Source organism: Bufo gargarizans, chromosome 7 (assembly GCF_014858855.1).
Source record: "Bufo gargarizans isolate SCDJY-AF-19 chromosome 7, ASM1485885v1, whole genome shotgun sequence".
NCBI classification, from domain to species: Eukaryota; Metazoa; Chordata; class Amphibia; order Anura; family Bufonidae; genus Bufo; species Bufo gargarizans.
Window position 1 is genome coordinate 135,615,833 of NC_058086.1, and position 26,188 is coordinate 135,642,020.

Genomic DNA, 26,188 nt, shown 5'->3' on the forward strand with positions numbered 1-26,188 from the left:
AAGTCATATTTCTGGCCTAAATGTGACAGTCACTTATGCTTTTCTAATCCCAGGTGTGCAGTATATTAGAGAGTTTTTCCACCCCAGTAACCAAAAAGCCGTATTTCTGGCCTAAATGTGACTCTCACTTATGCATGTCTTATCCCAGATGTGCAGTATATTAGAGGGTTTTTCCACCCTAGTAACCAAAAAGCCGTATTTCTGGCCTAAATGTGACACTCACTTATGCACATCTTATCCCAGATGTGCAGAATAAATTAGAGTGTTTTTTTAACCCCAGTAACACAAAAGCCGTATTTGTGGCCTCAATGTGACAGTCACTTATGCACTTGTAATCCCAGATGTGCAATATATTAGAGGCTTTTTTCACCACAGTATACCAAAGCCACATTTCTGGCCTAAATGTGATAATCACTTATGCACGTGTAATCCCAGATGTTCAGTATATTAGAGGGGTTTTTCACCCCAGAAAACAAAAAGTCGTATTTCTGGCCTAAATGTGACAGTCACTTATGCTTTTCTAATCCCAGGTGTGCAGTATATTAGAGAGTTTTTCCACCCCAGTAACCAAAAAGCCGTTTTTCTGGCCTAAATGTGACTCTCACTTATGCATGTCTTATCCCAGATGTGCAGTATATTAGAGGGTTTTTACACCCTAGTAACCAAAAAGCCGTATTTCTGGCCTAAATGTGACACTCACTTATGCACATCTTATCCCAGATGTGCAGAATAAATTAGAGTGTTTTTTTAACCCCAGTAACACAAAAGCCGTATTTGTGGCCTCAATGTGACAGTCACTTATGCACGTGTAATCCCAGATGTTCAGTATATTAGAGGGGTTTTTCACCCCAGTAACCAAAAAGCCGTATTTCTGGCCAAAATGTGACAGTCACTCATGCTTGTCTAATCTTAGATGTGCAGTATATTAGAGTTTTTTCTTCACCCCAGTAACCAAAAAGCCATATTTCTGGCCAAAATGTGACACTTACTTATGCACGTGTAATCCCAGATTTGCAGTATATCAGAGGCTTTTTTCACCCCAGTATGCCAAAGCCGTATTTCTGGCCTAAATGTGACAATCACTTATGCACACGTGTAATCCCAGATGTGCAGTATATCAGAGGCTTTTTTCACCCCAGTATGCCAAAGCCTTATTTCTGGCCTAAATGTGACAATCACTTATGCACGTGTAATCCCATATGTGTACTATATTTAACAGATGTATTTTTTTAACCCCAGTAAGCAAAAAGCTGTATTTCTGGACTTGCAGACATTCAGATAGCCTGTGCTGTTGCGCTATCATTGCATAAAATGGCTGCCGATTATGTATTGATATTGACTAACTGAAGAAAAAAAGTTTGTTTTCAGTAGTAGTTTGCTCAGTGCAGGCTTAAAAAAATTGTGCACTGCACCCACAAAACACATTTGCTGTAGATCGCTGAGAACAAAAAATCTTTCTTGATAAGATTTCTCCCTGATCTCTCCCTCACAAAACCTGCAGCCTCTCCCTACACTAATCCGAGCAGAGTAACAAGCGGCGCTCCGTGACTCCAGCTTAAATAGAGGCTGGGCCACATGCTGCAGTTGGCCAATCACAGTAGTAGCCACATAGTAGGCATGGCTGTGATGGCCTTTTGGGGCAAGTAGTATGACGCTTGTTGATTGGCTGCTTTGCACCCTTTCACAAAGCGCCATAAAAATCACCGAACACGAACTTTTACGCAAATGTTCGGGTTCGGGTCCGGGTGCCAAAATCCCTAAAGTTCGGTACGAACCCGAACTTTACAGTTTGGGTTCGCTCAACTCTAAACATAACCCTTTACCTCTGACTAATGATTTTATGTTTTTTTTTTTATTAGTGACTTATCTGACCAAGGTCCGAAGTGACCAAAACGTCAAGACTTGGAGTCACAAAATAGGCATTCTTCCGCAATTATTTATGTATTCATTGGAGGATATGTCACAATAAAATGATTTTTATTTTCAAGATAACCCTAAATATGCGGTGGTATCTCTCTTACTATTGTTTGCCTGGATAACATCAACTCCACTGAAGCACCTTAAAGATTCGACAACGAGTGCAATCCCATCAATTTACTTTGTGGGATTCAGGTGTGTGTTTTTACTGGGACTGTATTCATGTTTGCAAGGAATTTTCCCATTTAACAATGTTCATCACCTATCTACAGGAAAGTTAATAAGTGTATGATTGCTGGTGATTAGCTACGTTCACATATGTCAGGTTCCCTGCTAATCATGAGAACAGAGCTCCCAGAGTCTTCACGGTGCATGGAAGTGGTAGTGCACTTACTTGACCGCCACTCCATTCACTGTCTATGGAACTGTCTTGTAGAGTACTCAGTTACTTCACTTAAAGTACTTTCACATTAGCATTATTCTTTTCTGGCATTGAGTTCTGTCCTAGGGGCACAATACCGGAAAAGAACTGATTAGTTTTATCCTAATACATTTTGAATGCAGAGCAATCCGTTCAGGGTGCATCAGGATGTCTTCAGTTCAGTCTTTTTGCCTTTTCAGGATGGAGATAATACCACAGCATGCGTCCAAAATTCCGGATCCAGCATTTTTTCCCATTGAAATGCATCAATGCCGGATCTGGCTCCAAGTGTTCCGGCAAAAAGAATTTGTTTTTGCGGTCTGCGCATGCTCAGACCGCAAAAAAAATTGAAAAAAATAAATGTCGAATGCGTTTTTCCGGATGACACCAGAGAGACGGATCCAAGATTTCAATGCATTTGTCAGACGGATCAGGATCCTGATCCATCTGACAAATGCCATCAGTTTGCATGCATTTTTCCGACGGAACTGCCTGCCGGAATCCTCTGCCGCAAGCGTGAAAGTACCCTTAGTCTCCTAGAAGTGAATGTCCCATAAGTGCTCTACTGCTCCATTCAAATGGGGGACTCAGGGACCCTTATTCTTGTGATCATACATACAGTTGCAAGAAAAAGTATGTGAACCCTTTGGAATGAAATGGATTTCTGCCCAAATTGGTCATAAAATGTGATCTGATCTTCATCTAAGTCACAACAATAGACAATCACAGTCTGCTTAAACTAATAGCACACAAAGAATTAAATGTTACCATGTTTTTATTGAACACACTATGTAAACATTCACAGTGAAGGTGGAAAAAGTATGTGAACCCCTAGACTAATGACATCTCCAAGAGCTAATTGGAGTGAGGTGTCAGCCAACTGGAGTCCAATCAATGAGATGACATTGGAGGTGTTGGTTACAGCTGCCCTATAAAAAACACACACCAGTTCTGGGTTTGCTTTTCACAAGAAGCATTGCCTAATGTGAATGATGCCTCGCACAAAAGAGCTCTCTGTTGTTGTGAATTAGATGAAGATCAGATCACATTTTATGACCAATTTGTGCAGAAATACAGTACAGACCAAAAGTTTGGACACACCTTCTCATTCAAAGAGTTTTCTTTATTTTCATGACTATGAAGGCATCAAAACTATGAATTAACACATGTGGAATTATATGCATAACAAACAAGTGTGAAACAACTGAAAATATGTTATATTCTAGGTTCTTCAAAGTAGCCACCTTTTGCTTTTATTACTGCTTTGCACACTCTTGGCATTCTCTCGATGAGCTTCAAGAGGTAGTCACCTGAAATGGTCTTCCAACAGTCTTGAAGGAGTTTCCAGAGATGCTTAGCACTTGTTGGCCCTTTTGCCTTCACTCTGTGGACCAGCTCACCCCAAACCATCTTGATTGGGTTCAGGTCCAGTGACTGTGGAGGCCAGGTCATCTGGCGCAGCACCCCATCACTCTCCTTCATGGTCAAATAGCCCTTACTTCCAAAGTTTTCCCAATTTTTCGGCTGACTGACTGACCTTCATTTCTTAAAGTAATGATGGCCACTCGTTTTTCTTTACTTAGCTGCTTTTTTCTTGCCATAATACAAATTCTAACAGTCTATTCAGTAGGACTATAAGCTGTGTATCCACCTGACTTCTCCTCAACGCAACTGATGGTCCCATCCCCATTTATAAGGCAATAAATCCAACTTATTAAACCTGACAGGGCACACCTGTGAAGTGAAAACCATTTCAGGTGACTACCTCTTAAAGCTCAGCAAGAGAATGCCAAGAGTGTGCAAAGCAGTAATCAAAGCAAAAGGTGGCTACTTTGAAGAGCCTAGAATATGACATATTTTCACTTGTTTCACAGTTTTTGTTATGTATATAATTCCACATGTGTTAATTCATAGTTTTGATGCCTTCAGTGTGAATCTACAATTTTCATAGTCATGATAATAAAGAAAACTCTTTAAATGAGATGGTGTGTCCAAACTTTTGGTCTGTACTGTACATATTATTCCAAAGGGTTCACATACTTTTTCTTGCAACCGTATATCACCACACTTCTGGAAAAGAGAGATATATGTAATTAATAGGACTCCCCATCTTGTTTTATGATAAGTCAAGCCCCATATCCTGACAGAATACAGCCTGTAACCAACAGCCTATATTTTGCTGAGGATTTGTAAGGCAAATGTTGGAAATTTGAATTTGTTGTTGCTGTTTTTCTGTTTTATCAGAACCCCTACTATCAACACTTCTGATGACAAGTGGATATACTTGTAAACTATTTATGCAGTTTCCTTAAATATTAGTGTGTATGAACCTACCTTAAAGTGTAACTGTCATTTTTATTTTATTTTGCTAGTTAAATGTGTAGGGCAAATGATGAGATACTAGACCCCACATGGAATCAAGTTCATGCGAGTGACCTGTCTAGTTTGGAGGAAGAGGCGGCGGTCGCACAGAGGCACCAGCACAGCAAAAGAGGGAGCAGGGTGCAAAAGCGTCTGTTACATTCTTGGGTCATATTTTAAAATTTTTGCCGTGAATAAACCCCTGCTTTGTATAGGTGACAGGAACCTAAATTTAAAAAAATCATCTGTTACATTCTCAGGTGACATTTTACCATTTTTGCCATATGCAAGCCCCTGCTTTGCATAGTTGACAGAAATTTTTAAAATTAATCTGTTCCATTGGTGGGTGACATTAACCAATCTTTGCAGATGAAAAAACCCTGCTCTGCATAGGTGACAGGGACTTAAATTTCAAAAATTTGTCTTCAATTGACAAGCGCCACCTCCTTTCATTCGATCCTTCCCCTTTAACAACTTGTCCCATATTTCCACTCAATCACATTTCAGCCTTTGACCTCCCTTGGTTGTGGTATCCCTTTCTCATGCTCCCTCTTTAGCGTGGAACCCTGATTCGCCGCTAACCGTGATTAACATGGTAGGTGCAGAAAAGAACATCGAAAGGTGATAGAGAAGATATCCAATTGGATAGTGGACATCACAGGAACGTGCGATCAGGCAGAAGTTATCTAGGGTCAACAAAGTGGCAGCAGGGCCTCTACTGTCTAACGTTTCCAAATTCAAAATACCCCAGTGAAAATCCCTGTAATTTTTTATTAATCATTACAATAACAGGGCATCTTAAGAGTCCTGTATTGTTATTTATCGTCACTACCTCCCTGAGTCGGGAGTGGGTAATTGCCGTGCGCCCCCTCCTTAACTTGGAAGCTTCGGCTTCAGTAATTTGCCCCACATTTCCGCTCGATCAAATTTAATTTCATCCATTAACCTACCTTGGATGTGATATCCATTTCTCAGGCTACCTCTCCGACCTGGAACCCTGATTCCCCGCTACCTGTGATCACCATGGTAGGCGCAAAGTTGATAGAGAAGATATCCAATTGGATCGTGGACGTCACGGGGACGTGCAGCATGGTTGAGCAGTATGTGTGCACACGCCTAAATGTACTGACTGATGGGTCTGTCCCCTTCAACTTCTGGGTCTCCAAATTGGGCACATGGCCTGAGCTTGCCCTTTATGCCTTGGAGGTGCTGGCCAGCCAGTGTATTGTCTGAACGTTTGTTTAGCACGGCTGGGGGGGGGGGGGGTATCACAGGTTTTATTTCCCAATGTTTTGGAGCGTACCTTAATTTAAACAAAAAAATTAATAAATTAAAACCAGAAACCAGTGTTGGCCAACTCCTCCTCCTCCACCGCCGCTTCCACCTACACCGCCACATCCACTGCCTCCTCAACCTTCTACTCCATATAGAACCTCCTCCTCCTAGATCAAGATAAAAAAATTTTTATTTTTACTTATTTTATGTTATTTTAAGTGATTTCCCTATCCACATTTGCAGAGCACTTGCCATGCTCTTAACAACATTTTGCTGCCATTTGCAGCCCTCTAAACCTTTCCACTACTTTTTCGAGCCATTTTAGTGCTCAAAAGTTCGGGTCCCAATTGACTTCAATGGGGTTCGGGGTCAAGTTCGGGTCCCGAAATTGAACTTTTTTGTGAAGTTCGGACGAACCAGTCGAACCCGAACATCCAGGTGTGCACTCTTTTTTTACTGTTTCTCCTCTGTCTGACATAGCGTGTCATATTATCCTATGGCTACTACCCACCATTTCAAGTATTTTTGGCTACTGCCCATTGCAGCCTCCTCCTTTATGGCTACATGCATACTTGCCTTCTGTTAGCCACTCCCACACCCAGCAACAAGTCCTCAATGCTCATGAGTAGGGATGAGCGAACCCGAACTGTATAGTTCGGGTTCGTACCGAATTTTGGGGTGTCCGTGACACGGACCCGAACCCGGACATTTTCGTAAAAGTCCGGGTTCGGGTTCGGTGTTCGTCGCTTTCTTGGCGCTTTTGTGACGCTTTCTTGGCGCTTTTTGAAAGGCTGCAAAGCAGCCAATCAACAAGCGTCATACTACTTGCCCCAAGAGGCCGTCACAGCCATGCCTACTATTGGCATGGCTGTGATTGGCCAGAGCACCATGTGACCCAGCCTCTATTTAAGCTGGAGTCACATAGCGCTGCCCGTCACTCTGCTCTGATTAGCGTAGGGAGAGGTTGCGGCTGCGACAGTAGGGCGAGATTAGGCAGATTAACTCCTCCAAAGGACTTGATTAATCGATCGATCTGCAGCTGTGCATCATTGAGCTGCTGAAATTCAATTGCTCACTGTTTTTAGGCTGCCCAGACCGTTTGTCAGTCACTTTTTTCTGGGGTGATCGGCGGCCATTTTGTGTCTTGTGGTGCGCCAGCACAAGCTGCGACCAAGTGCATTTAACCCTCAATGGTGTGGTTGTTTTTTGGCTAAAGCCTACATCAGGGTGAAGCTGTCACACCAAGTGCATTTAACCAGCAATAGTCTGTTTATTTTTTGGCCATATACTACATCAGGGGCAAGCTGCGCCTGTCACCAAGTGCATTTAACCCTCAATGGTGTGGTTGTTTTTTGGCTAAAGCCTACATCGGGGTGAATCTGTCACACCAAGTGCATTTAACCAGCAATAGTCTGTTTATTTTTTGGCCATATACTACATCAGGGGCAAGCTGCACCTGTCACCAAGTGCATTTAACCCTCAATGGTGTGGTTGTTTTTTGGCTAAAGCCTACATCAGGGTGAAGCTGTCACACCAAGTGCATTTAACCAGCAATAGTCTGTTTATTTTTTGGCCATATACTACATCAGGGGCAAGCTGCGCCCGTCACCAAGTGCATTTAACCCTCAGTAGTGTGGTTGGTCAAGCTGTCACACCAAGTGCATTTAACCAGCAATAGTGTGGTTATTTCTTGGCCATATCCCAGTCTAATTCTGTCAGTAAATCCATACCGGTCACCCAGCGCCTAAATACTAGGCCTCAAATTTATATCCCGCTAAATCTGTCGTTACCGCTGTACTGTTCTGGCTGGGCAAGTTATTTAGTGTCCGTCAAAGCACATTTTTTGTTCTGGGTTGAAATACAATTCCCAATTTAGCAATTTCATAATTTAGTGGTTTCTGCTGTATCAGAGCTATTTGAAATATATCCCTAAAAGGGTATATAATATTCAAGGTGCACATAGGGTCATTCAGAATAACTTCACACACACGCTACTGTGCATTTCCAAGTCTAATTCTGTCAGTAAATCCATACCGGTCACCCAGCGCCTAAATACTAGGCCTCAAATTTATATCCCGCTAAATCTGTCGTTACCGCTGTACTGTTCTGGCTGGGCAAGTTATTTAGTGTCCGTCAAAGCACATTTTTTGTTCTGGGTTGAAAAACAATTCCCAATTTAGCAATTTCATAATTTAGTGGTTTCTGCTATATCAGAGCTATTTGAAATCTATCCCTAAAAGGGTATATAATATTCAAGGTGCACATAGGGTCATTCAGAATAACTTCACACACACGCTACTGTGCATTTCCAAGTCTAATTCTGTCAGTAAATCCATACCGGTCACCCAGCGCCTAAATACTAGGCCTCAAATTTATATCCCGCTAAATCTGTCTTTACCGCTGTACTGTTCTGGCTGGGCAAATTATTTAGTGTCCGTCAAAGCACATTTTTTGTGCTAGGTTGAAAAACAATTCCCAATTTAGCAATTTCCTAATTTAGTGGTTTCTGCTGTATCAGAGCTATTTGAAATCTATCCCTAAAAGGGTATATAATATTCAAGGTGCACATAGGGTCATTCAGAATAACTTCACACACACGTTACTGTGCATTTCCAAGTCTAATTCTGTCAGTAAATCCATACCGGTCACCCAGCGCCTAAATACTAGGCCTCAAATTTATATTCAGCTGAATTTGAATACAATACATTGGGCCAAATAATATTTTTGTTGTTGTGGTGAACGATAACAATGAGGAAAACATCTAGTAAGGGACGCGGACGTGGAAATGGTCGTGGTGGTGTTAGTGGACCCTCTGGTGCTGGGAGAGGACGTGGCCGTTCTGCCACATCCACACGTCCTAGTGTACCAACTACCTCAGGTCCCAGTAGCCGCCAGAATTTACAGCGATATATGGTGGGGCCCAATGCCGTTCTAAGGATGGTAAGGCCTGAGCAGGTACAGGCATTAGTCAATTGGGTGGACGACAGTGGATCCAGCACGTTCACATTATCTCCCACCCAGTCTTCTGCAGAAAGCGCACAGATGGCGCCTGAAAACCAACCCCATCAGTCTGTCACATCACCCCCATGCATACCAGGGAAACTGTCTCAGCCTCAAGTTATGCAGCAGTCTCTTATGCGGTTTGAAGACTCCGCTGGCAGGGTTTCCCAAGGGCATCCACCTAGCCCTTCCCCAGCGGTGAAAGACATAGAATGCACTGACGCACAACCACTTATGTTTCCTGATGATGAGGACATGGGAATACCACCTCAGCATGTCTCTGATGATGACGAAACACAGGTGCCAACTGCTGCGTCTTTCTGCAGTGTGCAGACTGAACAGGAGGTCAGGGATCAAGACTGGGTGGAAGACGATGCAGGGGACGATGAGGTCCTAGACCCCACATGGAATGAAGGTCGTGCCACTGACTTTCACAGTTCGGAGGAAGAGGCAGTGGTGAGACCAAGCCAACAGCGTAGCAAAAGAGGGAGCAGTGGGCAAAAGCAGAACACCCGCCGCCAAGAGACTCCGCCTGCTACTGACCGCCGCCATCTGGGACTGAGCACCCCAAAGGCAGCTTCAAGGAGTTCCCTGGCATGACACTTCTTCAAATAATGTGCTGACGACAAGACCCGAGTGGTTTGCACGCTGTGCCATCAGAGCCTGAAGCGAGGCATTAACGTTCTGAACCTGAGCACAACCTGCATGACCAGGCACCTGCATGCAAAGCATGAACTGCAGTGGAGTAAACACCTTAAAACCAAGGAAGTCACTCAGGCTCCCCCTGCTACCTCTTCTGCTGCTGCCGCCTCGGCCTCTTCTGCTGCTGCTGCCGCCTCGGCCTCTTCCTCTGCCTCTGGAGGAACGTTGGCACCTGCCGCCCAGCAAACAGGGGATGTACCACCAACACCACCACCACCTCCGTCACCAAGCATCTCAACCATGTCACACGGCAGCGTTCAGCTCTCCATCTCACAAACATTTGAGAGAAAGCGTAAATTCCCACCTAGCCACCCTCGATCCCTGGCCCTGAATGCCAGCATTTCTAAACTACTGGCCTATAAAATGCTGTCATTTAGGCTGGTCGACACAGACAGCTTCAAACAGCTCATGTCGCTTGCTGTCCCACAGTATGTTGTTCCCAGCCGCCACTACTTCTCCAAGAGAGCCGTGCCTTCCCTGCACAATGAAGTATCCGATAAAATCAAGTGTGCACTGCGCAACGCCATCTGTGGCAAGATCCACCTAACCACAGATACGTGGACCAGTAAGCACGGCCAGGGACGCTATATCTCCCTAACTGCACACTGGGTAAATGTAGTGGCAGCTGGGCCCCAGGCGGAGAGCTGTTTGGCGCACGTCCTTCCGCCGCCAAGGATCGCAGGGCAACATTCTTTGCCTCCTGTTGCCACCTCCTCCTACTCGACTTCCTCCTCCTCTTCTTCCACCTGCTCATCTAGTCAGCCACACACCTTCACCACCAACTTCAGCACAGCCCGGGGTAAACGTCAGCAGGCCATTCTGAAACTCAAATGTTTGGGGGACAGGCCCCACACCGCACAGGAGTTGTGGCAGGGTATAGAACAACAGACCGACGAGTGGTTGCTGCCGGTGAGCCTCAAGCCCGGCCTGGTGGTGTGTGATAATGGGCGAAATCTCGTTGCAGCTCTGGAACTAGCCAGTTTGACGCACATCCCTTGCTTGGTGCATGTGCTGAATTTGGTGGTGCAGAAGTTCATTCACAACTACCCCGACATGTCAGAGCTGCTGCATAAAGTGCGGGCCGTCTGTTCGCGCTTCCGGCGTTCACATCCTGCTGCTGCTCGCCTGTCTGCGCTACAGCGTTACTTCGGCCTTCCCGCTCACCGCCTCCTATGCGACGTGCCCACCAGTGGAACTCCACCTTGCACATGTTGGACAGACTGTGCGAGCAGCAGCAGGCCATAGTGGAGTTTCAGCTGCAGCACGCACGGGTCAGTCGCACTACAGAACAGCACCACTTCACCACCAATGACTGGGCCTCCATGCGAGACCTGTGTGCCCTGTTGCGCTGTTTCGAGTACTCCACCAACATGGCCAGTGGCGATGACGCCGTTATCAGTGTTACAATACCACTTCTATGTCTCCTTGAGAAAACACTTAGGGCGATGATGGAAGAGGAGGTTGCCCAGGAGGAGGAGGAGGAGGAGGAGGAGGAAGAGGGGTCATTTTTAGCACTTTCAGGCCAGTCTCTTCGAAGTGACTCAGAGGGAGGTTTTTGGCAACAGCACACTGGAGGACGAGGATGAGGAGGAGGTGGAGGAGGATGGGGATGAAGCATGGTCACAGCGGGGTGGCACCCAACGCAGCTCGGGTCCATCACTGGTGCGTGGCTGGGGGGAAAGGCAGGACGATGACGATACGCCTCCCACAGAGGACAGCTTGTCCTTACCCCTGGGCAGCCTGGCACACATGAGCGACTACATGCTGCAGTGCCTGCGCAACGACAGCAGAGTTGCCCACATTTTAACCTGTGCGGACTACTGGGTTGCCACCCTGCTGGATCCACGCTACAAAGACAATGTGCCCACCTTACTTCCTGCACTGGAGCGTGATAGGAAGATGCGCGAGTACAAGCGCACGTTGGTAGACGCGCTACTAAGAGAATTCCCAAATGTCACAGGGGAACAAGTGGAAGCCCAAGGCCAAGGCAGAGGAGGAGCAAGAGGTCGCCAAGGCAGCTGTGTCACGGCCAGCTCCTCTGAGGGCAGGGTTAGCATGGCAGAGATGTGGAAAAGTTTTGTCAACACGCCACAGCTAACTGCACCACCACCTGATATGCAACGTGTTAGCAGGAGGCAACATTTCACTAACATGGTGGAACAGTACGTGTGCACACCCCTCCACGTACTGACTGATGGTTCGGCCCCATTCAACTACTGGGTCTCTAAATTGTCCACGTGGCCAGAGCTAGCCTTTTATGCCTTGGAGGTGCTGGCCTGCCCAGCGGCCAGCATTTTTGTACGAACGTGTATTCAGCACGGCAGGGGGTGTCATTACAGACAAACGCAGCCGCCTGTCTACAGCCAATGGGGACAAGCTGACGTTCATAAAAATGAACCAGGCATAGATCCCACAGGACCTGTCCGTCCCTTGTCCAGATTAGACATTAACTACCTCCCCTTAACCATATATTATTGTACTCCAGGGCACTTCCTCATTCAATCCTATTTTTATTTTTATTTTACCATTGTATTGCGAGGCTACCCAAATTTGAATGAACCTCTCCTCTGTCTGGGTGCCGGGGCCTAAATATATGCCAATGGACTGTTCCAATGTTGGGTGACGTGAAGCCTGATTCTCTGCTATGACATGCAGACTAATTCTCTGCTGACATGAAGCCAGATTCTCTGTTACGGGACCTCTCTCCTCTGCCTGGGTGCTGGGCCTAAATATATGCCAATGGACTGTTGCACTGGTGGCTGACGTGAAGCCTGATTGTCTGTTACGGGACCTCTCTCCTCCGCCTGGGTGCTGGGCCTAAATATCTGACAATGGACTGTTGCATTGGTGGCTGACGTGAAGCCTGATTCTCTGCTATGATATGAAGACTGATTCTCTGCTGACATGAAGCCAGATTGTCTGTTACGGGACCTCTCTCCTCTGCCTGGGTGCTGGGCCTAAATTTATGAAAATGGACTCTTACAGTGGTGGGTGACGTGAAGCCTGATTCTCTGCTATGACATGAAGACTGATTCTCTGCTGACATGAAGCCAGATTGTCTGTTACGGGACCTCTCTCCTCTGCCTGGGTGCTGGGCCTAAATTTATGAAAATGGACTCTTACAGTGGTGGGTGACGTGAAGCCTGATTCTCTGCTATGATATGAAGACTGATTCTCTGCTGACATGAAGCCAGATTGTCTGTTACGGGACCTCTCTCCTCTGCCTGGGTGCTTGGCCTAAATTTATGACAATGGACTGTTGCAGTGGTGGCTGACGTGAAGCCTGATTCTCTGCTATGACATGCGGACTGATTCTCTGCTGACATGAAGCCAGATTCTCTGTTACGGGACCTCTCTCCTCTGCCTGGGTGCTGGGCCTAAATATATGCCAATGGACTGTTGCACTGGTGGCTGACGTGAAGCCTGATTGTCTGTTACGGGACCTCTCTCCTCTGCCTGGGTGCTGGGCCTAAATATCTGACAATGGACTGTTGCATTGGTGGCTGACGTGAAGCCTGATTCTCTGCTATGATATGAAGACTGATTCTCTGCTGACATGAAGCCAGATTGTCTGTTACGGGACCTCTCTCCTCTGCCTGGGTGCTGGGCCTAAATATCTGACAATGGACTGTTGCATTGGTGGCTGACGTGAAGCCTGATTCTCTGCTATGATATGAAGACTGATTCTCTGCTGACATGAAGCCAGATTGTCTGTTACGGGACCTCTCTCCTCTGCCTGGGTGCTGGGCCTAAATTTATGAAAATGGACTCTTACAGTGGTGGGTGACGTGAAGCCTGATTCTCTGCTATGACATGAAGACTGATTCTCTGCTGACATGAAGCCAGATTGTCTGTTACAGGACCTCTCTCCTCTGCCTGGGTGCTTGGCCTAAATTTATGACAATGGACTGTTACAGTGGTGGCTGACGTGAAGCCTGATTCTCTGCTATGACATGCAGACTGATTCTCTGCTGACATGAAGCCAGATTGTCTGTTACGGGACCTCTCTCCTCTGCCTGGGTGCTGGGCCTAAATTTATGACAATGGACTGTTGCAGTGGTGGCTGACGTGAAGCCTGATTCTCTGCTATGACATGAAGACTGATTCTCTGCTGACATGAAGCCAGATTGTCTGTTACGGGACCTCTCTCCTCTGCCTGGGTGCTGGGCCTAAATTTATGAAAATGGACTCTTACAGTGGTGGGTGACGTGAAGCCTGATTCTCTGCTATGATATGAAGACTGATTCTCTGCTGAAATGAAGCCAGATTGTCTGTTACGGGACCTCTCTCCTCTGCCTGGGTGCTGGGCCTAAATTTATGAAAATGGACTCTTACAGTGGTGGGTGACGTGAAGTCTGATTCTCTGCTATGATATGAAGACTGATTCTCTGCTGACATGAAGCCAGATTGTCTGTTACGGGACCTCTCTCCTCTGCCTGGATGCTGGGCCTAAATTTATGACAATGGACTGTTGCAGTGGTGGCTGACGTGAAGCCTGATTCTCTGCTATGACATGCAGACTGATTCTCTGCTGACATGAAGACAGATTCTCTGTTACGGGACCTCTCTCCTCTGCCTGGGTGCCGGGGCCTAAATATCTGAGAATGGACTGTTCCAGTGGTGGGTGACGTGAAGCCAGATTCTCTGCTATGGGACCTCTCTCCAATTGATTTTGGTAAATTTTTATTTATTTAATTTTTATTTTAATTCATTTCCCTATCCACATTTGTTTGCAGGGGATTTACCTACATGTTGCTGCCTTTTGCAGCCCTATAGCCCTTTCCTGGGCTGTTTTACAGCCTTTTTAGTACCGAAAAGTTCGGGTCCCCATTGACTTCAATGGGGTTCGGGTTCGGGACGAAGTTCGGATCGGGTTCGGATCCCGAACCCGAACATTTCCGGGAATTTCGGCCGAACTTCTCGAACCCGAACATCCAGGTGTTCGCTCAACTCTACTCATGAGCATACTCTGCAAAATATGTCTCACTGAATAGCCAGCTAACCCATTCAATGGAGTTTTATTTATTAGGTTGAAGACATTAGGGATGATTTACTAACATTGTCTAAGATTTATAAGAAAGAAGATGGCTGCACACCATTATACATACGTACAAACAATAGCGCTAAGAAATGGGGATCATTCTAAATTAAAGTGGTACAATACCACTGAGCAGAGTACGTATGTAGCTGGTTCCTACGTTTGATCAAATATGTGAGCTAAGAGCTTTCATGAACTCATTTATAGTCGGTATTGTACTACTTTTATTTAGAATGATCCCCATTTCTTAGCTTTATTGTTTGTATGTATAATGGTGGGCAGCCATTTTATTTTTTATAATCATGTTTGTTTCATGGATATGCACCTGTGATTCTGAGGGTTCTAGTCTAAATTTTCTTGTAGTATTGTCTAAGATTTATACAGTGCTAACTTATACTCTGCAATTAAAAGATGTACCAGGGTTATTATAGTAGCTGATACCAGATGATACACCTGACACACATTTAGACTGATTGGTCTAAATTTATATCGCCCATTAGTTGTCTTATCTTGCAGCAGAATATGATGGTGCTAAATTGGCACACTGTGAAGCACCTTTGTCCATTTCCACTTTCCTGCAAGGTCACACCCTTTCTCCGCAGAGCTACAGACCTTGTTGGGAGCAGATATTGTAAACATGTTCCAAAGTGGAGAGACACTAACAAAGAGCATAATTTGCACTGGTAGACCTGTACCATCTATGTTGAATTGCCAGCATGTGACACTGCATTACATATACCCTGCAGGGATTACTTGGTCTACAATACATTGTAGAAACAGCATTCTGAACAGTAGTGAATATTCTCAGTTTTATAGTACCAGATTTCATTCTTTAGAGGCGTTTTTGCTAATATAAAGCTGCCCATTTCATGCTCAAAATAAAATGTAAGAATCAAAATGTGAGCAAGCTTAGAAAATGCTTAAACCATATACTTGGCATACTACAAATAACATCAAAATATAGATTAGCCTTAAGCAACGAAGTACTATAATCAATTCCTTGGTAATATGATGTCTTATCTTAGGATATTGAAACCTATATTTTGCTGGAGAATCAAGTATACCCTGAAAGTAAAAGTGAGAATCTTAACTGTTGAGATAACAGTCTGTGCTCTGCAAAATGATTACCCAGTAATAGCTGAGGAGACCTGAGAAGTAAGCATGAAAGTAAGCACTGATCACAGAGGAGCGTATGCCTTGTAATTTCTAAACAGAAATCTTCAGTGACTTTCAGAAAATGTATTATCAACAGCAGAACACCCTATTGTGTTCCAATGGCTATGAATATCCTTAATGTCATATTAGAGATTACTGTATTTTAAGGGAATACAATTCATCTATAGGCAATAAAAGTAAGCAAAATAAGAAATTCCCCTAAGCTTTTGCCAATGTAAAGAACTTTCTGTATATTCTTGAAGCCAACATTCTTGAAGAAATCTTAGAGAAAACACAGAGTATATTCTGTTTTCATATTTTTTGCTGGCAGATAGTGAAGAGGGACTAATTAATTTCTGGATTTAACATTGTTTCCCACTGCACACAGTGTAATTGGGGGAGTATCTAGTCACAAATTCCAGATCCCAAAATGTATTGTGCTTCTTTGCAGCAGATATCAGATGTCATGTACAGTTAGATATGAGCGAATTTATTCAATAAAATTTCGGGTCAGATTCTAACAAATTGGGCAGAAGATTCAATTTGGCTACTAATAAACTCAACCAGAATCAAAGGTGTTCAGATTGCCCTAAAAAGTTGTGTATGACATTCTGGGGTGTCCCCGTATGCAACTACTGTCAAGCTCTTTAAAGTAAAGATAGTATTAGCAATCTTAAAGTGACAGTGTTAAAAAAGTTAAAAATAGCTTGTTTAAAAATATACCACTGCCTGATTTATTTTTTTAAAATAAAATATATTCCAAAAATAAACCCTAAATCATAGTAGATGCACACCGGTGTTTATATACACACACAATAGTATTCAAAAACTGTGGCTTGTTCTGAACAAGCAGTCCAATAATTAGGCACTAATGGAGACAAATGAGTGCCCATGTTTTTACACAAATCCTAATATTGGAGAACTTAATGGCTTTTTCTGAAAAAGAAAGCAGCAGTAAAATGCGGAATCTGTTGGACATGGCAGGAGATATGTGTCTGTATAAGGATAGTAGCATCAGCAGTAGTAGCTACAATAGCAGCGGTATAATATGGAACCTGATAGACAGGAAATATGCAGTTGTATAGGAGTAGTAGTGTCAGCAGGGGAGCAGCAGCTGCATTAGCAATACAGAACCTGATGTACAGGTAGACAGTGGCAATAGTATCTTTGGGCAGATGATAAATAGCCACTAGCATCAGTCGGAGGTGTGAAAATCCATGGATCCATGCCTGATTTATTTTCACAAATGTAATATTTTCTACACTTGCAGAGAACAATTCTGTCCACTTTGGTGTGATGACACCACTCCTGAAAACCTCCTACACCAATAGCAAACTGGGTAGGTTACGGCCACTCCACAGAAGGTCATGGGATCAGGGAACAGGTTTAAATGAACCTGGTTGTTCAGGCAGTGCATATCCATTTTCTGATAAGGATCAGGTTTGGTTTCCACCATTTTCAGAAAACTGTGTTGGCTGCTGCTGGTGCTGCAGTGGCTTCTGCGACTTGTAGCAGTAGTGCTGGCAGAGATAGCGGGATGTCAGTGCTCAGCAGATTGGCTCCGTTGTTGCACACCACTTTTCCAACTGTCAAATTGAGTGGGGTTAGCCACTGATTGTCCTATGACTGCAGAGCTGAAAGCATTGCAGGACTGGTGTGGCGCTTGGCTTCCAGGCACAACAACCGCAACACAGCATGGCAACGTCCCACCTGGGATGTCGAATAGGTTCTGTGGAGCTTGGGGAACGCAGCAGAAGAAGCAGTAGCAGTGGAAAAAGAGGAGTCAGTCGAGGAGGAGACGGAGGATGGAGTAGGAGGAGAAGAAGAAGATGCAGGCCTGCATGCAATCCTTGGCGGTAACACAAAATTCACACGAGAGCCACGTGTTCCATGCTTGACAGCATTCAGAAGGTCCACCCAGTGGGCAGCAAAATGTATGTACTTTCCTGTTCGTGTTTGCTAGACCACGTGTCTGTGGTCAGATGTATCTTGGGACCAACACTGTGTGCAAGAGATATATTCACTTGCCACTGGACATGGCCATATAGCTCTGGGATGCCATTCTGGGAGAAATATTTCCTTCCGAGCACCTTCCATTGCGGTGTGCCAACGGCCCCAAATTTTCTAAAGGTTTCCGAATCCACCAGTTTATATGGCAGTAGTTGGCGGGCTAGCAGTTCTGATAAGCCAGCGGTCAGTTGTTGGGCGAGAGGGTTATTAAGCTCGAACATTTGGGCCACTGAAGCCTGCCTTCTGCCAGATGAACGCGACGACGGCACAGTGGAAGGTGGAGTGGGGACAAATGGGAGAAGAGAGGAGAAGGAGTAGAGTCAGGACGTGGAGCTTTGTGGGTTCTGATGGCGTTGCTCCCACTAGGCTTAGTGAAGGGAGGCCAGGTGCCTTCTTAAGGCGTTCATTCCTATGTGAGTGTTGAGCTAATGTCGACTTATGCGTTGACAGCACAGGCTGCAGATGGCAACACTATTGTCAGCAGCTGACACGTTAAAAAAAAGCCCACTCTGCAGAGCCATGTGACGGAATCCTGGGAGCGCCAGAAGTGACCGTGCATGGCTCACTCCAGATACATTTGCAGTCTGCTTTTTGCCTCCTGTGCCCTAGAAGCTCTGCCTGATTCTCCTCCTTCTCCACCCTCTCTGCTGCTCCGTCTCTCCCTCTGAACTCCCCTCCTCTTCCTCTCTTGTGGGCACCCACGTGACGTCCGTCGTCAAGTCATCACCGTCAACTTCACCACTACTGACATTTGAGATCCTATCCCGTAGTTTCTAAAATGGGGTCAATTTTTGGGAGTTTATACTCTAGGGGTGTCATGGTCTTACCTGCTTGCTGTTCCCTTCGTTTGACATGTGCTGGCGGCCATCTTGGTTTCTGGGTTTTCTTGTAGCCTCCCACCCTGCGGCTCCTCCTTCCCACTGGGAGGAGCTGGATGCCCAGCTCATATATATAGGAGGTCTGTGGCTTCAGTTCCTTGCTTGGTCCTCCTGTGTTCACATGCTTCCAAGACTGCTGCTGCTTCTGGTTCCTGATCCTGGCCTCGTCTGACTACCCCGTTGGTTCCTGATTCCGGCTTCGTCTGACTACCCCGTTGGTTCCTGATTCCGGCTTCGTCTGACTACCCCGTTGGTTCCTGTTCCTGGCTTCGTCTGACTACCCTTCTGGTTCCTGACCTCTGTCTCCGCAAGACCCTGCTTCGGTTTAGCCATCCGTTCGGACTTTGCTTACGGCTTGCTCTTCAATAAAACCTTTTTATTTTCCACATATCTCTTGTTGTACGTCTGGTTCATGGTTCCATGACATTAGGACCAAGCCATGAATTCTGACGGTACAGGGCCATCCTCGCTACCTACGCTGGTTGCCAGACTTGATCAGCAGGATCACCTGTTGGGTCGGTTCGCTGTGGCGTTGCAAACCCTGCTTGAACGCACGGCTCATTTAGCTTCCGTTGCCGATGGGTCGGTTGTCGCTCCTGGGCCCGCTCCTACTGCCGCTCCGGTTGTTGCGCCAGAGTCTACCCTGACACCTGTTGCTGCGCCTGTGGTGTTTCAGGGTATGATCGGTTCTGCCCCCCTTCCACAGCGCTTTGGGGGAGAGCCAACTCAGTGCCGAGGTTTCCTTAACCAGGTGGGCATTTACTTCGAGTTGCTGCCACATGCCTTTCCTACTGAGAGATCAAGGGTGGGCTTCTTGATCTCGCTGCTCTCGGACAAGGCCTTGGCCTGGGCCAGCCCTTTATGGGAGAACAACAATCCGGTGGTTGCCGAGTTTTCCGGTTTTGTTGCTTCTCTTCGGAAGGTATTCGATGTGCCGGCTCGTGCTGCCTCTGCTGCGAAGCTCCTTATGTCCATCAGACAGGGTTCACGATCCGTAGCTGAATACGCCATTGAGTTTCGTACCCTGGCAGCAGAGGTGGGCTGGAATAATGAGGCTCTGGTCGCTGCTTTCTCTCATGGTCTCTCGGATTCCTTGAAGGATGAGGTTGCAGCTAAGGACCTACCAGTGGAGCTCGAGTCTCTTATTTCTTTCCTGATTTTGATTGACACCAGACTCAGGGAGAGACCTTCCTTTAAGGAGAGCCTGCGGAGGTCTCCTAACAGATTGGCGCCTACGTTTGCTGTCCCACCCGTGCCTCCCTCTCCTCCCACGCCTCCTGGGGATGACTTGTCTGGGGGTGAACCCATGCAGCGGGGGTTTGCTCGCCTGTCTGAGGGGGAGAGGGTACTCCGGAGATGCGAGGGCCGATGCATGTACTGTGGTCTCGGTGGGCATTTTCGGTTGGCATGTCCGAACCGTCCGGGAGAACGCTCGCACCTGAGGTCCTGTCGGGGGCAGATCTTGGGTGGAGTCTCCTCGTCCCCGGTTTCCCGTGTTGACAAACCACTGATCACGGTTGTCCTCTCCTGGGTCGGGGGCTCGGTGACGACCCAGGCGTTGGTGGACTCTGGTGCTGGTGGTTTGTTCATTGATAGAGTGTTCGTTGCCGCCAATTCCATTCCTCTGCAGCCTCGAGGTTCCCCACTGGCTCTTGAGGCGATAGACGGCAGACCCCTTCTGCCGCCACACGTGACTCATGAGACCCTTCCAGTGGGGATAGCCATTGGTGCCGTTCACAGAGAGTCGGTCTGTCTCCAGGTTATTTCGTCTCCACACTACTCGGTGGTCTTGGGGTACCCCTGGCTCCAGAAGCATAATCCGACTTTCGATTGGAGATCGGTCGAGATCCTCTCGTGGTCACCGCAGTGTGGGGCTAGTTGCATCCATGGGCCTGTCAAGTTGCTGTGTACTTCCTCGGACTCTCTGTTGCCTCCTGAATACGAAGAGTACCGGGATGTATTCGATAAGGTGCGCGCGGTTGCCCTACCTCCGCACCGCCCATACGATTGTGCCATAGAGTTACAATCCGGTGCCGTTCCTCCTCGTGGCAAAGTCTATCCACTGTCGGTAGCGGAGAATGAGGCCATGGAGGAGTACGTGAGGGAGGCGCTTTCACGCGGACACATTCGCAAATCCTCGTCCCCGGCAGGGGCTGGATTTTTCTTTGTGAAAAAGAAGGGCGGCGAGTTGAGGCCTTGCATCGATTACAGGGGTCTCAATCGCATCACGATCAAGAACGCTTACCCGATACCCTTGATTTCCGAGCTGTTCGATCGCCTCAAAGGGGCCACGGTCTTTACCAAACTCGACCTGAGGGCGGCATATAACCTGGTAAGGATCAAGGCGGGCGATGAGTGGAAGACCGCGTTTAACACCAGGACCGGTCATTATGAATCCTTGGTTATGCCCTTTGGGTTGTGCAATGCGCCCGCAGTCTTCCAGGAATTCATCAACGATGTTTTCCGTGACCTGTTGCAGCAGTGTGTGGTGGTCTATTTGGATGACATCTTGGTATATTCTGCATCCATGGAGGCCCACATTCTGGATGTCAGACGAGTGTTGCAACGCTTACGAGAGAACAAGCTGTTCGGTAAGCTTGATAAATGCGAATTTCACCGATCCCAGGTAACCTTCTTAGGTTACATCATTTCCGCTGAGGGGTTCTCCATGGATCCTGAGAAGGTTTCGGCTGTCTTACAGTGGCCCCAGCCCAGTGGGCTTCGTGCCCTGCAGCGCTTTTTGGGCTTCGCCAATTATTATCGGAAGTTCATCAGGGACTTTTCCATGCTAGCCAAGCCTCTCACGGATCTGACCAGGAAGGGCAGTAATCCTCAGGTCTGGCCGCTCGAGGCCATCCGAGCTTTTGAGGCTCTAAAGTCCGCCTTTGTGTCGGCTCCGATTCTGTCGCATCCCAACCCTGGGTTGCCTTTTGTCCTCGAGGTGGACGCGTCTGAGACGGGAGTAGGCGCCCTCCTGTCTCAGCGTAGAACACCAGAGGGTCCTCTGCTTCCTTGTGGGTTTTACTCCCGGAAACTGTCTTCCGCGGAGTGCAACTATCAGATTGGTGACAGGGAGTTATTGGCCATCGTGCAGGCCCTTAAAGAATGGAGGCACTTGCTCGAGGGCTCGGTGGTTCCGGTTCTCATCCTGACGGACCACAAGAATCTGACCTACCTCTCTGAGGCCAAGAGATTGACACCACGTCAGGCCAGATGGGCTCTGTTCTTGTCACGTTTTAATTACGTGGTCTCCTACCTACCCGGCTCCAAGAACATCAGAGCGGATGCCTTATCACGGCAGTACTCCGAGCTGTCCGGGGAGGAGTCGATTCCGACTACGGTCATACCCCCGAATCAGATCCTGGCCGCTATTCGCACCAGCCTGACTTCTCCCCTGGGTGAGCAGATTTTGGCGGCTCAATCTGGTGCTCCCTCTGGGAGACCCAACGGCAGATGTTTTGTGCCTGAGGAGTTGCGCACTCGGTTGTTGCGAACCTACCATAACTCCAAGGCCGCGGGGCACCCTGGAAAGAATCAGCTGTCCTGGGCGGTTTCACGTCTGTTCTGGTGGCCTTCTCTACGTTCCGACATCGCCGCATATGTAGCGGCATGCTCCGTTTGTGCCCAGAGTAAGTCCCCTCGGCACCTTCCGTTGGGCCTTTTGCAACCCATAGCCACCGGGGAGCGTCCATGGTCACACCTGGGGATGGATTTCATTGTGGACCTCCCTGCATCCCGAGGCCATACGGTCATTCTCATGATTGTGGATCGGTTTTCCAAAATGTGCCACTGTGTTCCTCTCAAGAAGTTACCCTCTGCACAAGAGTTGGCCTCGATTTTTGCCAGGGAGGTCTTCCGGTTGCACGGTTTGCCCAAGGAGATTGTGTCGGATCGGGGGAGTCAGTTGTGTCCAGGTTCTGGCGCGCCTTTTGCTCCCAGTTGGGGATTCATCTCTCTTTCTCCTCGGCCTACCACCCTCAGTCCAATGGGGCCGCAGAACGATCCAATCAGGCCTTGGAGCAATTCCTTCGTTGCTATGTCTCCGATCACCAAGACAATTGGGTTGACCTCCTGCCTTGGGCTGAGTTTGCCAGGAACACGGCGGTGAACTCTTCCTCTGGGACGTCTCCCTTCATGGCCAATTATGGGTTCCAACCTGCCGTGTTACCGGAGGTATTCTCTCCCCAGGATATTCCGGCTGTGGAGGATCACCTTTCCGTCCTACGTGCTTCTTGGGTACAGATCCAGAGGTCCCTTGAGGTCTCTGCGCAGCGCCAGAAACTCCAGGCTGATCGCAGACGAGCGCCCGCTCCTTCCTACCAGGTCGGAGACCGCGTATGGTTGTCCACCCGCAACCTCAACCTTCGAGTGCCCACTCCCAAGCTGGCGCCTCGCTTTGTTGGTCCCTTCCGAGTGCTTCGCAGGGTAAACCCGGTAGCCTATGCCCTTGCGCTTCCTCCTGGCATGCGGATCTCCAACGTGTTTCATGTCTCCCTGTTGAAGCCACTGGTGTGTAATCGTTTCACTTCCTCGATTCCTCGGCCTCGTCCGGTCCAAGTGGGCAATCGTGAGGAGTATGAGGTGAGCAATATCCTGGACTCACGCCTTGTCCGCGGCCGGGTGCAGTTTTTGGTCCATTGGCGTGGTTATGGTCCAGAGGAGCGTTCCTGGGTTCCCTCCGCAGATGTCCATGCTCCTGTCTTGCTCCGAGCCTTCCACGCACGCTTCCCTCAGAAACCGTTCCTTACTCCGCGGAGGAGGGGCCCTTGAGGGGGAGGTACTGTCATGGTCTTACCTCCTTGCTGTTCCCTTCGTTTGACATGTGCTGGCGGCCATCTTGGTTTCTGGGTTTTCTTGTAGCCTCCCACCCTGCGGCTCCTCCTTCCCACTGGGAGGAGCTGGATGCCCAGCTCATATATATAGGAGGTCTGTGGCTTCAGTTCCTTGCTTGGTCCTCCTGTGTTCACATGCTTCCAAGACTGCTGCTGCTTCTGGTTCCTGATCCTGGCCTCGTCTGACTACCCCGTTGGTTCCTGATTCCGGCTTCGTCTGACTACCCCGTTGGTTCCTGATTCCGGCTTCGTCTGACTACCCCGTTGGTTCCTGTTCCTGGCTTCGTCTGACTACCCTTCTGGTTCCTGACCTCTGTCTCCGCAAGACCCTGCTTCGGTTTAGCCATCCGTTCGGACTTTGCTTACGGCTTGCTCTTCAATAAAACCTTTTTATTTTCCACATATCTCTTGTTGTACGTCTGGTTCATGGTTCCATGACAAGGGGTGCATCAGGGGGGCTTCAAATGGGACATGGTGTCAAAAAACCAGTCCAGCAAAATCTGCCTTCCAAAAACCGTATGGCATTCCTTTTCTTCTGCGCCCTGCCGTGTGCCCGTACAGCAGTTTACGACCACATATGGGGTGTTTCTGTAAACTATAGAATCAGGGCCATAAATATTGAGTTTTGTTTGGCTGTTAACCCTTGCTTTGTAACTGGAAAAAAAAAAATTAAAATTGAAAATCTGCCCAAAAAGTGACATTTTGAAATTGTATCTCTATTTTCCCCTGACGTACTCGGCAGCACATGAAGGGTTAACAGAGTCCTATTCTCAGAAAGGAAGAATGTATATCGTGGCTCACCCGTATCTGATGTATGATAATGGTGCTCTATTTTATGGGTGGTTCACCCGTCCACCCAGAAAAATGGTTGAGATTAGGCAATAGATAAAATGAGCACTCACCACCTGGTATACTGTCAATAGTTTATCTCTACAAAATTTTGTTAAAATTATATTAATAACATATATAACATAAAAACATATTTGCACAAATGTTGGTAAATATATCTGATGGATATAACTGATGATTCTAGCTATTATCTAGAGTTATTCAATCTCGCTGATCTCTTAATGTCCGGAATATCTAATACATTATCAAAATATAAAAAATTTGTGTGCGAATAACAATAGATCAAATTATCAAAAAATAATTCCAAAAAGTGTCCATAGTGTGAATGAACTAGTTAGATAAGTTCCAAAAAATTTGTGTCAAAGTAAAAAATGCTGAAACAAAGTGTCAAAGTAATGTTCAATGTGATGAGAATCCTCGTGCGGTAAAAGTATCCGGACAAGCAGATTGAAAACTTAGGATAGATCTGTTAATCTCCCAATATCTGTCATTAGTTCCAAAAATGACAATCACAAAAGTATGGAGGTTGAATATTAGTAGTTGGGGTTAGGTGTTAGTATATAGGGATTGCGTCTGGGGCGTCCCCCTGTTGCTCCCCCTCTTACCTTCCCCTGCGTGAAGTTCACTGCTCTTGGGTGGTCGGCTTCGGTGCGGCTCGCTGTATATTACCGCTGGATATGGTGAAGACGATGTTTGCTTTCAGCGTTGTTTGTTCGTCTCGTGGCCTTCCTCTGACGTCATCAAACCTCGTCTGGTTTGCGTGTCATTCACCCGGCGACTCTCGTGTTCGCTCACGATAGATTCGAAAACCTCCTTCTGATTGTGAATCAGTGTCTGTGTCGATCCGTATAGGGAGCGATTTGCTCTAATGCACTTATAAGTGCATTAGAGCAAATCGCTCCCTATACGGATCGACACAGACACTGATTCACAATCAGAAGGAGGTTTTCGAATCTATCGTGAGCGAACACGAGAGTCGCCGGGTGAATGACACGCAAACCAGACGAGGTTTGATGACGTCAGAGGAAGGCCACGAGACGAACAAACAACGCTGAAAGCAAACATCGTCTTCACCATATCCAGCGGTAATATACAGCGAGCCGCACCGAAGCCGACCACCCAAGAGCAGTGAACTTCACGCAGGGGAAGGTAAGAGGGGGAGCAACAGGGGGACGCCCCAGACGCAATCCCTATATACTAACACCTAACCCCAACTACTAATATTCAACCTCCATACTTTTGTGATTGTCATTTTTGGAACTAATGACAGATATTGGGAGATTAACAGATCTATCCTAAGTTTTCAATCTGCTTGTCCGGATACTTTTACCGCACGAGGATTCTCATCACATTGAACATTACTTTGACACTTTGTTTCAGCATTTTTTACTTTGACACTAATTTTTTGGAACTTATCTAACTAGTTCATTCACACTATGGACACTTTTTGGAATTATTTTTTGATAATTTGATCTATTGTTATTCGCACACAAATTTTTTATATTTTGATAATGTATTAGATATTCCGGACATTAAGAGATCAGCGAGATTGAATAACTCTAGATAATAGCTAGAATCATCAGTTATATCCATCAGATATATTTACCAACATTTGTGCAAATATGTTTTTATGTTATATATGTTATTAATATAATTTTAACAAAATTTTGTAGAGATAAACTATTGACAGTATACCAGGTGGTGAGTGCTCATTTTATCTATTGCCAGAGTCCTATTCTCGCCCCAGGAC